This window comes from Protopterus annectens, chromosome 4.part1 (genome assembly GCF_019279795.1).
Source record: "Protopterus annectens isolate FY-2018-M chromosome 4.part1, PAN1.0, whole genome shotgun sequence".
In the NCBI taxonomy this organism is placed as follows: Eukaryota; Metazoa; Chordata; order Ceratodontiformes; family Protopteridae; genus Protopterus; species Protopterus annectens.
The window spans coordinates 129,086,856-129,103,545 of record NC_056734.1 but is presented as its reverse complement, the minus strand read 5'-3'; positions in this window follow the sequence as shown (position 1 = coordinate 129,103,545).

The following is a 16,690-nucleotide window of genomic DNA, read 5'->3' as shown; positions in this document are numbered from 1 at the left end:
GAGTTAGCGTTAGGGAGCGATAGGCGGGTTAAGTGAGTTAGGGTTAGGGAGCGATAGGGGTGGGTTAAGTGAGTTAGGGTTAGGGAGCGATAGGCGCGGGTTAAGTGAGTTAGGGTTAGGGAGCGGGTAGGTAAGTGTGCGATAGTGACGGACCTTAGGGTTAGGGTAAGGTTTAGTGTGGGCTTGTAAGGATTTTGGTGTGCTTGTGTTGTGTGTGTGGTTTGTGGAATGGGGATGTGTTTTGTTTTTAATTGTTATTGTGGTGTGTGCAGTGTATGGGGTTTCGTGTTTGTGTACCGTCGGTTATTTCGTTGTCGGTTATGTGTGGTTTCGTGTTTATGGACTGTCGAATATGTGGTGTCGGTGATGTGGTTGTCGGTGTTGTGTGGTTTCGACTATGTCAGGTAGAACCATATATATATATGGATCTACTTCAGTAGATCGGACTTTTACAAGTTTGAACCACATATGGCCGAGACCATATGTTCAAACTTGTAAAAGTTCGAACACTGAAGTAAAAACAAAAAACAAACCTAAACGTCTATAGCAGGGGGGCTATGCCCCCCTGCACCCCCCAGTGTAGGGGGCTTTACCCCACACCCCCCATACTTAAATATACCAACTCCAAGATCGTACTACATTGCTGAAATGGGAAATCTTCCCATTCTACACTGTACGGAGCTCTCCATTCAGTCCGATCGAACTTTTACAAGTTCGAACATATGGTCTTGGCCATATGAGGTTCGAACTTGTAAAAGTTCGATCTACTGAAGGGGATCAATGGGTCTACTTCACATCACCTACATCTCATTTGACTGACTTTCTTTTGACTGAGACCAAATCACCTAATTTTCAAAATACTGAAAACTCATTTGACTGAATCTCATTTCATCGAAAACTTATAATGTTAAATTTCAAAAGTTAAATTTTAAAGCAAAGAAACACACACTTGCAACACTAATAACTACCTCTTTCCAGAATTTAAAAACTACTTACTTATCCTCTTAACAGAAACCAGACAATATAAAACCAAACTAGGTGGGGGGTAATGCCCTCCACACCCCCTAACTATATATACTAACTCCAAGATCGCACTACAGTGGGGAAAGGCCATATACCTTGTACTTGCCTTACAGTACTCTACACGCTGCCACTACTGCTGTGAACACACAACACATCCCCCATATTACTTTAGATACTTCCCATCAAAATGTAAAGAGACATAACCACATTTAGAAACACTACAACACTACTTTCTACATGACTAGCAGTATTCTGACAGTCAGCACTGTAAGTTACAGAAATTAGTTTTATCACTGGTGAACAGAAACCCACATCTGTCTATGGCTTACAATTCAGTGAAATGAGATTCAGTCAAATGAGTTTTCAGTATTTTGAAAATTAGGTGATTTGGTCTCAGTCAAATGAAATTCATTCAAATGAGATTTAGGTGATGGCCTTAACATGCAAATTTAGGAATCTTGTCTTCATTTCCTTTTATAAATGATACACATGTTTCTGTGATAGTATATAGAAAGCTGCAGCACGTATTTTGAAACTGTATCAGCTAATCTCCATATTTTCTTTGATTGTACTTACACATCAAAATTAACACTGTGTTTCAGAAACACTTAGTCTTTTATATCACTTACTGTATCATTTCTTTTTGATGGCAAACCCATAGTACAATTTACACTTCTCTGACATGCATATCTACAAGTATGAGTGTGATACTAAGTATCTTGCTAGTGGTCATTAAACGTCATGCTCAGTAGCCAGAAGTCCTGGCAACTGACTTGTAAACGATCTTTATATATTCCTGGGCAGAATTCAGAATGTCTCCTAAAATTATGTAAATGTTTTTGTGTTAGTGTAGTACCTTGCAGGCTGTAATGCGCAGATGTGGGCATGGTCTCAGTGATAGACAGGTGAAAAGGGGCATGTTGTCATATGGGAAACATGCCTGATTGACAGCCATGCAGATACGGCATGAATATTTATTGTCTATTCATACTGTACCCTTTTCCTCAATGTAGTGCAATCTTAGAGTTGGTATATTTAATTTGTAGGTGGTGTGGGGGCACAGCTCCCCACTAGAGGGGTGCCGGGGTCTTGCCCCCTTGCAAAGCCAAATGAAAAAAAATTTATATTTGCAGTTATAGTGCTATTATTTTTTTCCTTCTTCTTTGTAGGGGGGCCAAGCCCCCCTGCACCCCCCATGTGGCGGGCTGCACCCTCCCACACCCCCTGCTAATTAAATATGCCAACTCCAAGATCACACTACATTGAGGAAAAGGGTAAACTATGGATATTCATGCTGCCATCGGTATGAATATTACTTAAGTTTACTAAGACATCACCAATTATTGGACAGTGGGTGGGGTTTAAGCGGGACTTGCTACTGTGCATCCTGTGAGGTACTACACTAATACAAAGCCATGTAAACTTTTGTCTCACTGTTTTTACATTACAAAATCCATTTTTTCCAGCCTCACTTTCTGTTATGGGACATCTTCTAGTTAGGCCAGTTACAACTGCAGCAAACTTTCTGCTACACATTGACTTTTTTTTCCCTTTCTTTAATACAAAGTTCTTTGTAATGCTTCTGCTGAGCAGTCCATTCCAGTGGTGTCTTCACTGTCTTCTAATTCTTCTTCAGTGCTTTTTCTTTTCTTAATTTCTTCATGTTGTTTTTTTTCTCCAGTCTGTGCCTTTCTCCCTGATTTTTCTTTTCTTCAGTAAAGATATCACTTGTTTCTGCTATTGCTTATTAAAGATGTACCATCTAGTTGCTGATGGCATGCCATCTCTTTATCTGTTCTGGAGCAGTATCTCTCTTCAGTTGCTGTGACTAATTGTTGCTTCTTGTAGGTGATACAGAAACAAAACTTTGCTGGCTCATTAAATCTCCTGATTTCACTGCTCATGCTTTGTCGAGAGTTTTAGCTGTACACATTCTGCTACTCTAAATAAGTCATATGCCAGTGGATCTGATTATATTTTTTGCCAGTTGTGAAACATTACATTTGCACTCCTTGTGAGTACTTCACTTTCACAAATTTTTCTGCTAGAAAAAGTAAAGCACCACTAGTCACAACACATCAGAATTTGTAATTGAATTCATCATTAGCAATCTACAGTGACATATTGGACAAGCACAAAAACATATAAAACCGTCTGCAAGGCCTATCAAAGATCACATACAAAACCTACATAGGCCTGGTGACACAATAGAAAGCCCCAGAATGTATCATATTAAACTGATGAAAATCAAGAGTAGAACGAACATGGCGTGTGGCCTTCAACACACTAGAAGTGAGCAACACTGCTGCCTTCTTGTGGATCCATTTAGATGTTGAATATATCTGCTCAAGGAACTGCAGGAAGAAATCTTAAAGAAAAGTTAAATCATGTATGAAAGTTGGATATGGCCTACATTGGGCCTAACTCTTTCATTGAACATCTTTCTGGCAGGTACACCGGGTAGGTTCCTGGCAATAGAACAGTCACATTAAAGTACTGCTTGATGTACAGCTGTAACAAAAATATGACCATTTGTATATTCTTGGGGCTAGAAACTACAACCTATGAGATGCATTGAAAAGAAGACTGATCCTAAATATTTTTTTATAATAATCCACTTGGCACCTCTAGGACTGCCTTGTTCCATTTGTTTATTTTAGTCAAGCAATGTTATAAATAAAGAAAATACTTCCAGAAGAGTATTATGTGTAACAGGGACATAGCAACAGAGCTAACACCTCCCCATAGCCTCACCAACACACAATGATGCGTCCAGTTCTATTACACATAGAGCTGAACTGACCATTCATGCAGCTTGTTTACCCCAATTGTAGTCAGGAAATCATCCATCTCATAACTATTCTGCACTGCTGTAATGTAAATATTATGAACTGTCACCAGACGTGAACGGCAGCCATACATCACCTCCTGACTCTTTCCATGTGTATCTTCTTTCCAACCATATTATAATGCACAAAATAATATTGTTTTTATTTGACTGGTATGGCTAACACAATTTGCTACTGAAATATCCTATGAGTAACAAAGAGAAGGACACAGAATAGAATCCAGTTACATAAATTACAACAACAGCAGTAATTACCAGGCTACTGCATGATTTCTCAGACTGTGTCACAGAAAAGTTTTTTTAAACAAAGGAGACGTCCTTGGGCTTCATGTAGGTATAAAAAAGAGCCAGCCTTTGCAGAAAATCATACTTTTCAGTGTACAGAAGCTGACTAATTTCCCCCCGTCAAACATATAATACATGTGTATAGACACACAGACACACACACACATTTATACATCCACACATGGATAAGCACACTTCAAATATTCTATATTTGCATTATATCCAAGTTAGTCTAGCCTTTTTTATATTTTTAAATGAATTAGACATTTACTTGAACATTATCTTTATGTTTTAACCTGTTCTCATATAAAAATATAACAAAGCTTTAAGCATAAAACATTTTCCATCTTGCTTGAGTCTATTCTAATTGAAGTCCAGCTTTGTCGGGGAGATTGGACCAGTTGAATTGCTAAAACAGACATAAAAAAATAAAGAATTTAAGCCCAGAAGCCTCTACAAATGATCAGCCTAAGTAAATCAGAGTATAATTTATTGTCATATATGTACCACATTATAAACATGTCCATATGTTAAAATCTGCAGACATTTTATAAATATAATTGTATGGAAGCTAGTACAGAGGTTTGAGGCTTCAAACTATTAATGTGCTACTTCCATTAACCAAAAAGCACAGGGATTGATTCTTTCCACCACCATTGGCCTGCTGCGTGACTCTGAGCAAGTCACTTAATCAGACAGTGCTCCTAGATCACCCCAGAAAAGGGACACTTGTGTCCAATGAGCTTACCCAGTTTGCAAATGTATAAAATACAAAGAAAGTAAACACAAGTGCCTAAGCAAAGCTCTGAAAGTATCTGCTCAGAATAAAATAACCCTACAGCTTCACCATTTGTGTATAAGGTATTAAGTACACACAATTTAATGGTACATTATTAGCATATTAATTTATGGTGACAGCTCATCAGACATGTATTATACTACTTTTGTACTATCTACTTCTGCTACTTTCCTGCCTTGTGAGAGGAGCTATTATCCCCTCACAACCTGTCCAACACAGAATAATTATTTATTTTTCCCTGTGGTCACCATGCCAACTGTCTAGAATCTAGTTATACTATTTTCTTGCTTTGTAGGCTGAGATAGCACTCCCATAACCACTCCAACATAAAAAAAGCTTTTTTACTCATTATTAAATTTCATCAGTATGAAAAGAAACAAGATAATGAAAGGCATGCAAATTAATTCAAGACTGCATTACATTCCCTAACATATATTTCTGAGAAATGTAGGCATACAATATAAAATTAATATATGACCTATTAATAAACAATATGCAGCTACAAATAATACACGATAAAAAATATGTCAACATTCAGCTTTCTGAGCTGGGAACAGATTACATTTCCTAACATTAGTAAATGATGTGGTTTTAATGAGTGCTCTAATTATTTATGAAATTATCTTCAGGAAAGGATATGACAGACATATAATCTTCTGGCCTTCAGGACAGTACACACTGCAAACCAGGACAATGTACTTTTGTCCTAGCACTTCCTGACTGTTTTACATTACACAGAAAGGGTTGTGACAGTTATACAGCTTATATCCACTAATCAAAACTTAAATGCGATGCTCTTTTGCCCCAGTGTTTCATAGTTAGCTTAATTAATGAAAAACAGAAACAGTATTTGTGACAATCGAAAAACACAGTGCCTTTACTCAATAGGCAGTAAACAGTGCAAATAAATGTAGCATCTGAGTCATAGTATGTTGTTGTAACAGAGACAGAGAGTGCAGCAACATACAGTGCTGGATCCAGGAATTTGCGGAGGGGGGGGGGGTGTAGTCTGAAAAAGTACACCAGAGTTGGAGAGGAACACTGGGTTTCGGGGTCTGTTGAAAGATCACTTTGACATGCTCTGACAGCACATGTGAAAATACAGCAATGTACATTCTGTTGTACAATATTGTGCAGTAGCTGTGGTAGTGGAGGGGAGTAACTCCCATTCAGTATGCAACAAATTTACAGAGCACCAGGTGTTTCAAGGCATACCTGGGTGAGATTTGTTTACCCATGGAAAGTCACAATTCTCTTCCACAGTGGCATGATTTGCATATGCATTATGATAACCTAGTAAAGAGTCCCAGTGAAGGCAATATCACCACAGCAAGTATAATAGTAAAATTAATCAATTTTTTTAGTGATCTCTGTGAAGACAGTGAATAACTTAAAAAAATGAACAACTTAAAGAAATACATGTTATGAAAAAATTCCCAAAACAAACACTCAGTTCCATTATATGCAGTATATGGAAACAAATGTAACCATTGTAGCATATCACAGAGAAATGTAACCCAAAATCTACTTTACTGTTGTGCAATATAAAATATAAACCAGAAGCACACACTTTTGGGTGAATTGGTAAAGATTCCATTTAATTTGTGCAAAAATAACAACACAAAACACTTTCTTCACCAGAACACAAAAATGTCTTCTAACAGCTCAGGGCCAATCATCTCATCAACATACAGTCTCCATAACCACTGCTCACATGAAGTATCTGGACTGACCCTTACAGGATTCAAAAAAGTATTACATCAGTGTATGTTTTATTTCGTAGAAACAGTAACCACAGTTTGTGTTCCTTCTTGCTCCACCAAAGTACACTTCCATCCTGCAAACTTAGAATTACAACAGCAAACACCAGGGGCAGCCAGTTATTTCAAAGACAGCCCCCGTACCCATTGTCTTTTTTTTTTTTGTATCTGGTCTGACCCTGTCAAGTTAAAAGAAATAATGGTTGTATTAATGCATTTTTTTCATACATACAGTCATCACAGCTTATATTCCATCTTACTTCTCCCAAATACACCTTAGTAATGCAAAGCCAGAATTACAAAAAAAAAAAAAACAGCAAGGCCAATAATTTCATTCGCAAACAACCCCCATAACCATAACCTGCCTAAAATATCTGGTATGACCTTGACAGGATAAAAAAATACATTCATGTATTTTTCTTTCACATAACAGTAATTGCAGCATATATTCATGCTTGCTTCAAACAAATGCATTTTAATCTTGCAAAACCCAGAATTACAACAGCAGTCAGCAAGGTCAATCATTTCTAATGAATGCTAGAAGACTGGAAGACAGCAAATGTGGTCCATTTGTACAAGGAGAGAGTAGAAAATTCCTGGGAACAATATATCTATCAGCTTAACAATAGTGGCAAGAAAAGTCATGGAGAAAACCCTGAGGGGAAGGGTGGTAGCATTTCTAGAGGACAATAATCTCCAGGAAAGCAGCAAATACTGATACATAGCCAGAAGGAACTGCCTTTCAAACTTGATCCATTTTTAAAACTTGGTTGCAGATCAACTTAACAAGGAAGCATAAGTAGGCCTAGTCTGCTTGGACTTCAGCAAGGCCTCTGACTCAGCCCCATGCAGGAGGCCAAAAGGAAAAGTGCAGGTGCTAGAGGTAGGACCAAGACCAAGAAACTGGATAGAGGGATTTGGTGAGAAGACCCATGTCAGAGTTAGGAAGATAACTGTTGCAGTACCACAGGGTCTGCCTTGGTTTCAGTTCCCTTCATTGTGCTTATCTCTGATATGTCTGAGGAAATAACTGCGAGGAAAGTGGCAGCTGAGGTTCAATGTAAATAAATCTAAAGTACATCACCCAGGCCACAACAGCCCTGGTATGATGTATTAGCTGATGGCATAGCCAGAAGCAACTTGTGGTATACTGTCTGCTGGACTGCAAACTCCACCCCCACCCTACATGAAAAAAATAAACAAAGTGGTATGTTATTTCTTTCTTTATTTTTTATTATAATAGTCAGCTTTCCTGTTTCATATTGTTGGGGCTCAGATCTCTGTGCAAATAATCTGGTGAAGAAAGTGAAGGCATGTTACTGTGCATGAATGAAGTTTTGTAGACTCAGAGTTCTACTAATAAAAACAAAAAGAAAAATTTGTCAGCTCTCACTGGACTGTTTTCAAACCAGCCTGGCTTTAGATCTTTTCCATTAAGGTTATTATTTTTTATTACAGGTCTTCCTACCATTTCAAGAATGGCAAAAAATGTACTCAAAAACAGGCTTATTTAGCTGTTGTATGATGCGATGAATACCTGTTTCCTAATGGCTCACACTGCCTCAAGTGACTGGGGTGTCCTAAGATAGAAAATGAAAGAACAAATGAAGGGATGGCTGCAGACGAATGAGCATGAAAACATGAGAGCATTTTCTTATTTATCTTTTTAATAAGACTATGCGTCCCACTGCCATACTATGCATAATACTGTGCCCCCTGCAAATTCCTGGATCCGCCACTGCATGTTGCTGCAGTTTTTTCAGATGATATAAGAATGTCATTTGGTCTTGATAAATGTGCAAAAGAAACCTTTAAAGCAGGGAAACTGCAGCACCAGGAAAACATCAGTTTGGGACAAGAATGTGATATAAAAGAGCTTGAGCAAGAGGGAGTGTATAAATATTTGGCAATTGATGAAGGATCAGCAATAAAAGATGAGCAATTGCAAATAAAGCTCAGTAAGGAATACTTTAGAAAACTTAAATTAATCCTGAGAACAGCATTGACATCTAGGAATAAAATCCAAGCTATAAACCAATTTGCTCTTCCTGTCCTTACTTACAGTTTTGGAGTGATTGATTGGCCCCAAAGCATGTTGGATTGATTAGATATTAAAACAAAAAGGATGCTTTATGCTCACCAAATAATCTATAAAAATCAGTGTATACCAAGATTATATATTCCCCGTTCCAATGGAGGGATGGACCTCCTTGAAACTGATTAGATGTATAGATCTGCAATCGTGGGACTCCACACATATTTGCTGACCTCACAAGACCCAAACGTAGTGAAAATTTTGAAACATGAGGAGAATAAATCTAAGATGACATCTCTGCTTAATATAGCAGAACCATATCGGCATCAAGCAGGAATGAAAACCAGACCAGGAGTAGATAAAAATCAGGCAGCAACTAAATGTGCCAAAAAACGAAAGAATATAAGGTGAAGGACCAGATAAGAAGGCAAGAAATGCGGAAAATGCATAAATATAGTTGCAAGTATAGAAAACTTCTGGAAGAACCTCATGTTGATCAGGAATGAACACAGGAGTGGTTAATGAGAGGTGAATTCAAACCAAGAGATGAAAAGTTAATATTGGTGGCCCAAAATAGTGGGCTACGTACATGTTGGCTTACAAAGTCCGTTGAACATGTGGGAGAAAAGGTCAAATGTAGGTTTTGTAATTTTCACCTAGTTGCTGGTTGTGACACACCAATGGCAGAAGGACTGTATACTGAAAGGCATAATAATGTGGCGGGACTGTTGCACTGGGGATTGTGTAGCTATTATGGTATTGAAGTGGCTGAAAAACACTGGAAACATGAGCCACAAAGCATCATAGAAAATGAAGAAGTTTATATCACATGGGATCACCCATTACCAACAGTTCAAAAGATAGATGCTAGAAAACCGAATGTAGTGGTCCAAGAAAAGAAGACAAAAGTAGCATTGATCCTTGAAATTGCCACACCTAGTGACTACATTATCCAGTGTACAGAGAGACAAAATATCAGGATCTGCAGGTAGAAATGAAAGCAATGTTGTAGAATGATACTCAGACAGCTCCAATAGTAGTAGGAGCAACGGGTCTTATAAAAAAGAATCTACAATCGTATTTAGATATTTTACCAATCCATGTAACCCTGTATGAATTGCATAAGGAGTCATTGCTAGGCACATTTCAGGTGCTGCAAAGAGCACTTTTGGCTGACATAAAAGATTGAAACAATGCTAATTTCATGAACTTTAATCATACTTTGACTTAGGAATGGGGTCCATTCCCATCATACTATTAGAAACCCAAAAGATTTGGAGAAATTAAAAAACCAGTCACTTAGGAAAGCATATTTTATGTTATTTAAGTATGCAAGTGTGTGTGTGTTTGTGTTTTTGTGAGTATGTAGAGGGGCACAGAAGCTCTCAACTGACTGATTTTTCAGAATGCCCCTGATGTTTTTATTTATTTTTGTAAGTTCCTCATTAAATTTGTGGTTTTCTTGCAAATCATTGAGGACTAGTGACGGACATTTGAGTTTCAGACTTCATAGCCTTCAGAAAAGGTATACTAACGCAATACGTATTATTCTAACAATTTTATGATTGCATAAGAGAAGATTCTGCCCTTGATTTTGGGCCTTTGTCTCCCCATTATTTTTTAACTTTAATCCTGATTACTGAGCTAATAGGTTGAGAACTGTATATAAAGAGAAGTTACAAGGGGTTGCATACTGTATTCTGATAGTGCTGTTCTGAGAAGATGCATTCCTCAGTGTAAATTAAAGTACTCATTCATTCATTTGATCAAAATCAGACATCTGAGATGTACAGGTGCAGTCATACAAGTGGCGGTAATTAATGACATTGTGTGTGTGTTTGTGAGTGTGTGTGTGTGTGTGTGTATGTGTGTGTGTGTGTGTGTGTGTGTGTGTGTGTGTGTGTGTGTGTATGTGTGTGTGTGTGTGTGTGTGTGCACAGTGGGTTGCAGTATAGCAAGCATTCAGGTGACCATTATTTATGTATTTATTCATTTGTTTGATTCCAGTCAGACATCTGAAGTGTGCAAAGTCATACTTGCACATCTGTGTGTCTAAGTGTATATGTGTGTGTGTGTGTGTGTGTGTGTGTGTGTGTGTGTGTGCGTGTGTCTGTGTCTGTATGTGTGTGTGTGTGTGTGTGTGTGTGTGTGTGTGTGTGTGTGTGTGTGTGTGTGTGTTCATACATGTACACAATGGAAGTTGCAATGGGGTGCACACTGTATGCTTCTGACAGCAACAAGCAGAATTAATGGGGCAGCATAGTGGTACAGTGGATAGCATTGTCACCTCACAGCAAGGGGTTCCTCAGTATGATTCCCAGCTCGGGTGCCTTCTGTGTGGAGTTTGCATGTCCTCTCTGTGTTAGTGTGGGTTTCTTCCAGGTGCTCCATTTTACTCCCACATTCCAAAGACATGCAGTAGGTGGATTGGATGCTTTAAATTGGCCATAGGTATGAGTCCATGGTGTGGAACAACTGCAGCAGGGCTAGCCACCTGGTGGTGTAATACTTGGTTCTAGACGATTGTCACTGTTAAAGTGACACCCAGATCCCATTTATAAAAAAGGGGTTATGGATGGGTTATTTATGTCTGTATTAATGTGATTTCAATCAGACAGCCTGGGGTGCACACAGACATCATATTTGCAGCAATTGGCGGAGATTTCTGAGTGTTTGTGGATAGTTACAATAAATTACTGTGGCTAATTATTAGGATTTTTATTTTATTACAACCTGAGTTATATGTAGTCAACAGATTTAGCTTTATCTGCTGTCTATAGTGGATGTCTGGATGAAAGTGACTGATATTGCTGTCCTTTCCTCAAGTTAAACAGCTGCCATTCTGGCTTTGCAGGACTAATATATATATTTGCGTGAAGCAAGTTGGAATACTTTACAGTGGCTATTGCTTCCATGAAATGAGGTTGCAATACATTGCTTTGAGTATTATTTTGTCACAATTAGACATCTGAAGTGCACTCAGTCAATAAAGGAGCTAAGAAGGAGATGACTTCCCAGGCATAAGGTGTTATGGCAGGGGTCTCAAACTCAAATGACTACTTGTGCTGTACCAGGCCTAGCAAACTTTCCTCAACTATAATTCGGCTGGTTTGAGTGCTGCTTGAGGTCCAAGGGCTATGAGTTTGAGACCGATGTGTCAGGGGGTGTGATGGACAGATACTAATGGGATGATAATGTAGAAATGTGTATGTAAGCAAGGGAAATTGTAATGAGTTACACACTGACATCCAGAAAAAAATGCAGATATTTTATATGTGGTCACATTTGAATCCCTGAAGTGCTTTGTATGTGGTATTTTAACTGTAACAAGGGTCTGATACAGTTACAGAGCAGAAGAGTTTTTTTGTTAACTTTCTAGCAATGGGGGATAGCATGAGAACCAGAAGGCAGATGACCAGACATATGTGAAGTCATTCTGCACATACATCTGGTCATCTGACTTCTTGTTTAAATGCTACCTCGCCCCCCCCCCCCCATTGTTGATCTTTAGCTTTAAGATACTACATTTTTTAGTTCATAACTTTGGCAGCAGACCTTTTCTTTTTGCCAACTTAAGAGTTGAGGGGGCACCAGAAATCTTTGTTACTGTTCTGTGGCTCTATTTATTGGGTACAGGGTCTGTCTGTATATGGAACGGACTGGTGCTGCTGTTATTTGATTAGGTTAAGCAGTCATTATTCTAGTATTGCAAGAGCAATGTATATTTGTGTGAAGCAAGTTGGAATACTTTGATGTAGCTACTGCTTGTGCGAAAGTTAGTAGAATTACATGACTTTGACCATTATTTTTTATCACACTCAGATATCTGAGGCATACACAGGCAAGGAAGTTGCTATATTAGCATTGTATGGGAAATCTCTGTGGATGACAATGATTGATGCTACTGTCAGTTTAAACAACCATTATTCTGGCTTTGTAGGACTAATGCCCCTTTGGGAAAAACATGTACCCATGAATTACCACATAGGTGGCAGTACACTAAACACCGAAAGTGTGATAAGAGACTTAGGGACACAGGTGGACAGTGGTCTCACCTTCGATAACCACATCACCACAACAGTCAGGAAATCCTTCTATGTGGCACACCTCATCACTAAGGGCTTTTCATCCAGGACAAAGGAGGTCATTGTCCCACTGTACTCATTCCTCATTAGACCCATTATAGAATACAATGCCCCATTTGGTATGTACCTCTCAAGACATCTGCAACAACTGAAAAGGCTGCAGAAATACCTCACTAAAAGAATCACAGGCCTAAAGCAGATGCCCACTGCTGAGCACCTTAAAAAACTCCAGCTATACTCTGTCACGTATCGTCTACTCAGAGGCGATCTCTTCTTAACATACAAGGCCATGTCAAACCCAGAGCTGTTGGACATGCTACACTTAAAGAAATCCCAATCCCTCAGAGTCACACGCTCTAGAAATCTAAACCTTGTCATCACAATAAACAAAACATGCTGAAGGGATAGGTTCCTGACCCAGGGACTCCCCAGACTCTGGAATAGACTGCCCATACATGTCAAGCAGAGCGCCTCTTTGGCTCTCTTCAAAAGGAACCTTGATGATTGGATGGGAGAAAGCAAATTCATTCCGGGGATCACATCAGTCGTCCTGCTAGACAGGGGTCCAGGGATGTAAATAGTGTGGGAAGAAATCACCAGGGAATGTTATGGCTAGGCTTGTATAGGCCCTAGGGCCGGTAGTCTAGTACCAACCTATGAACCTATAATGTGTAATTGCAAGAAACAAGTTGGAATACTTTACTGTGACTACTGTTTATATGAAACAAAGCATAACTACATTTCTCTGACTATTATTTTTATTGCAACCAGATATCTGATGAATGCATAGATTTGTGTGCAAACTTATATTACTTTGGCTGTTATATTTTTTTATCCCAATCAGACATTTAAGCTGTAAAGATAAACACATTTGGCCTCAATTGCTGAATACAGAGTTATTGGTGAATACAAATAACTGACCTTAATATCATTTGCTCAAATTAACCAGTCATTATTCTGGTTCTGAAGACCTAGTGTGAATTTATGTAAGCTAGCTGGAATATTTTGCCATGGCTATTTTAACACAGTCAGGTATATCAAAAAATGGCTTCAGTTGATGGATATGGAGACTGTCTGTGGATGAATGTGGATGAAAGTGACTATGTAAAGGGAGGGGTTGCAGTAAACTGAAAATTTGTGGGATGGCCACAGCTTCTTTCACTTTCCATCACAATCAGTCATCAGCACTGCACACAATAAGTGGTTGTCTAAGGTGTTCTGGTCAGGCTGTGTGTGATAGCCACTGATTTTTTGTACAGTGGTACAGCTAGAAGTGCTGCTGTCTCACAATGCTTTGTTCTCTTGTTGATATCTGTTATTCTTTCTGTGTAGAGTCTACATGTACTCCATGTCTCTGTGTGGGTTTTATTCAGGAGCACCAGTTTCTTTCCCAGACTCTTAGCTGTATAATGTACACCTGTGACCATCTGTGCTTTTACTTTCATTCTAATCTTACACCACAGGGGTACATAGAAATTATCTATATTTTATGCGGAAGGGTAGTGAGGCAGGCACTATTCCTACATAGGATTTATATATCCTTATAAGCAGTTGTGTTCTCAGTTTATTGAGAACGGCTATTTTGTCAGCTTTGAACGTTAAGCTTTGGACACAACTTATTTTTCCTAGAAAGAAAAAAAATAAGACTGAACTTCTTTCCATACTCATCATTTTTGTTCAGGCCATCATTGGAACAAAAGGTTGGGAAAACTCTAATATGCACTTCAGAGCATTTAAAACCATATAACTCCCCAGACTCCCAGCTTAATTCAGTTACTTTCTCCACACATTTCAATGCAGTCTTGCATGGTTAATGTGCATTAAAAGGAATAAGTCAGAGATAAAAAGTAAGATAAAATATGAAAAAAACAACATAATAAAGTAATCAATCTGGATGGCATTGGCCAAGGCAGGGGAGAGGACAGGGAGAGACATTGTGGTATAGGACAAGGTGACCAGAGTGCAACAGGAAGCCACATATAGTCCTTTGTCTAGGGGATCCATTTCATCTAAGGTTGGCTCTGTTGAGTCTAGGTAGGCAGCTGAGGTGCATATTAATACATACATTGATGAATGACTGGGTATTTCGGCAGTTTGTGGATGAAAGTGACTGACCTCATCTGTTGTTTGATCACAGGTAATGGTCACTGGCATGCCATAATATAATCCTCCATTCCAATTAGCTCCACCCATTCATTTGCTTCCCACAACCCTCCCCCACCCCCCCACTTGACATCACCAGCTGCTGTTGGGCACAGTTCTCCATTTCTTCACTCAAGAAACAGAGATAAAGCTAGAAATAATGGGGTGATAAAGTCTTAAATTACAGGTTAATTTTTAAATATTAATTAAATATTAATCTAATTCATTAAAACATTCATAGAATTACAGTTTCTGCATTGCGTTTTCTGAACAGTAAAACTATGAAACTCTAATCTTCTTTTTGCTTCGGTGGTTCCCGTTAGGGGTCGCCACAGCGGATCATCTGTTTCCATTTCTTCCTGTCCTCTGCATCTTGCTGTGTCACACCAGCCACCTGCATGTCCCCTCTCCCCACATCCATATACCTTATCTTAGGCCTTCCCCTTTTCTTCTTACCTGGCAGCTCTATCCTTAGCATCCTTTTCCCAATCCTTCCTTAGCTCCATCCTTAGCATCCTTCCTCAGCACATGTCCAAACCAAGGCAATCTCACCTCTCTGGCTTTGTCTCCAAGCTGTCCAACCTGAGTTGGCCCTCTAATATACTTATTCCTAATCCTGCTTATCTTCATCACACACAGTGCAAATCTTAACATCTTTAACTCTGCCACATCCACCTCTGACTCCTGCCTTTTTGTCAATGCCACCGTCTCCAACCCATATAACATAGCTGGTCTCACTACTTTCTTGTAGACCTCCCCTTTCACTCTTACTGGTACCCATCTGTCACAAATCAGTCCTGACACTCTTCTCCACCCACTCCATCCTACCTGTACTCTCTTCTTCACTTCTCTTCCACACTCGCCATTACTCTGAACTGTTGATCCCAAGTATTTAAACTCATCCACCTTCACCAACTCTCCTCCCTGCATCCTAACCATTCCTCTGTCCTCTCTGTCATTTACACAAATATATTCTGTCTTAGTCCTTCTGACCTTCATTTGTCTCCTCTCTAGAGGATATCTCCACCTCTCCAGGGTCTCCTCAACCTGTTCCCTACTCTCACTATGGATCACAATGTCATCTGCAAACATCATAGCCCACAGAGACTCCTGTCTGATCTCGTCTGTCAACCTGTTCATCACCATTGCAAATAAGAAAGGGCTCAGAGCTGATCCTTGATGTAATCTCACCTCCACCTTAAATGCAACCGTCACTCCCACTGCAGACCTCACCACTGTCACACTACCCTCCTGTACCACTCTTACATACTTCTCTGCCACTCTCAACTTCCTCATACAATACCACAGCTCCTCTCTAGGCATCCTGTCATATGCTTTCTCTAAGTCCACAAAGATACAATGCAGCTCCTTCTGACCTTCTCTATACTTCTCCATTAACACTCTCAGAGCAAACATTGTATCTGTAGTGCTCTTTCCCGGCATGAAACCATACTGCTGATCACTAATCATCACCTCCCTTCTTAACCTAGCTTCAACTACTCTTTCCCATAACTTCATGCTGTCACTGATCAGTTTTATCCCTCTGTAGTTACTACAGCCCTGCACATCACCCTTATACTTAAAAATCGGTACCAAAACACTTTTTGTCCACTCATCAGGCATCCACTCACTTTTCAAGATTTCATTAAACAATCTGGTTAAAAACTCCACTGCCATATCTCCTAAACACCTCCATGCATCTGCTGGTATGTC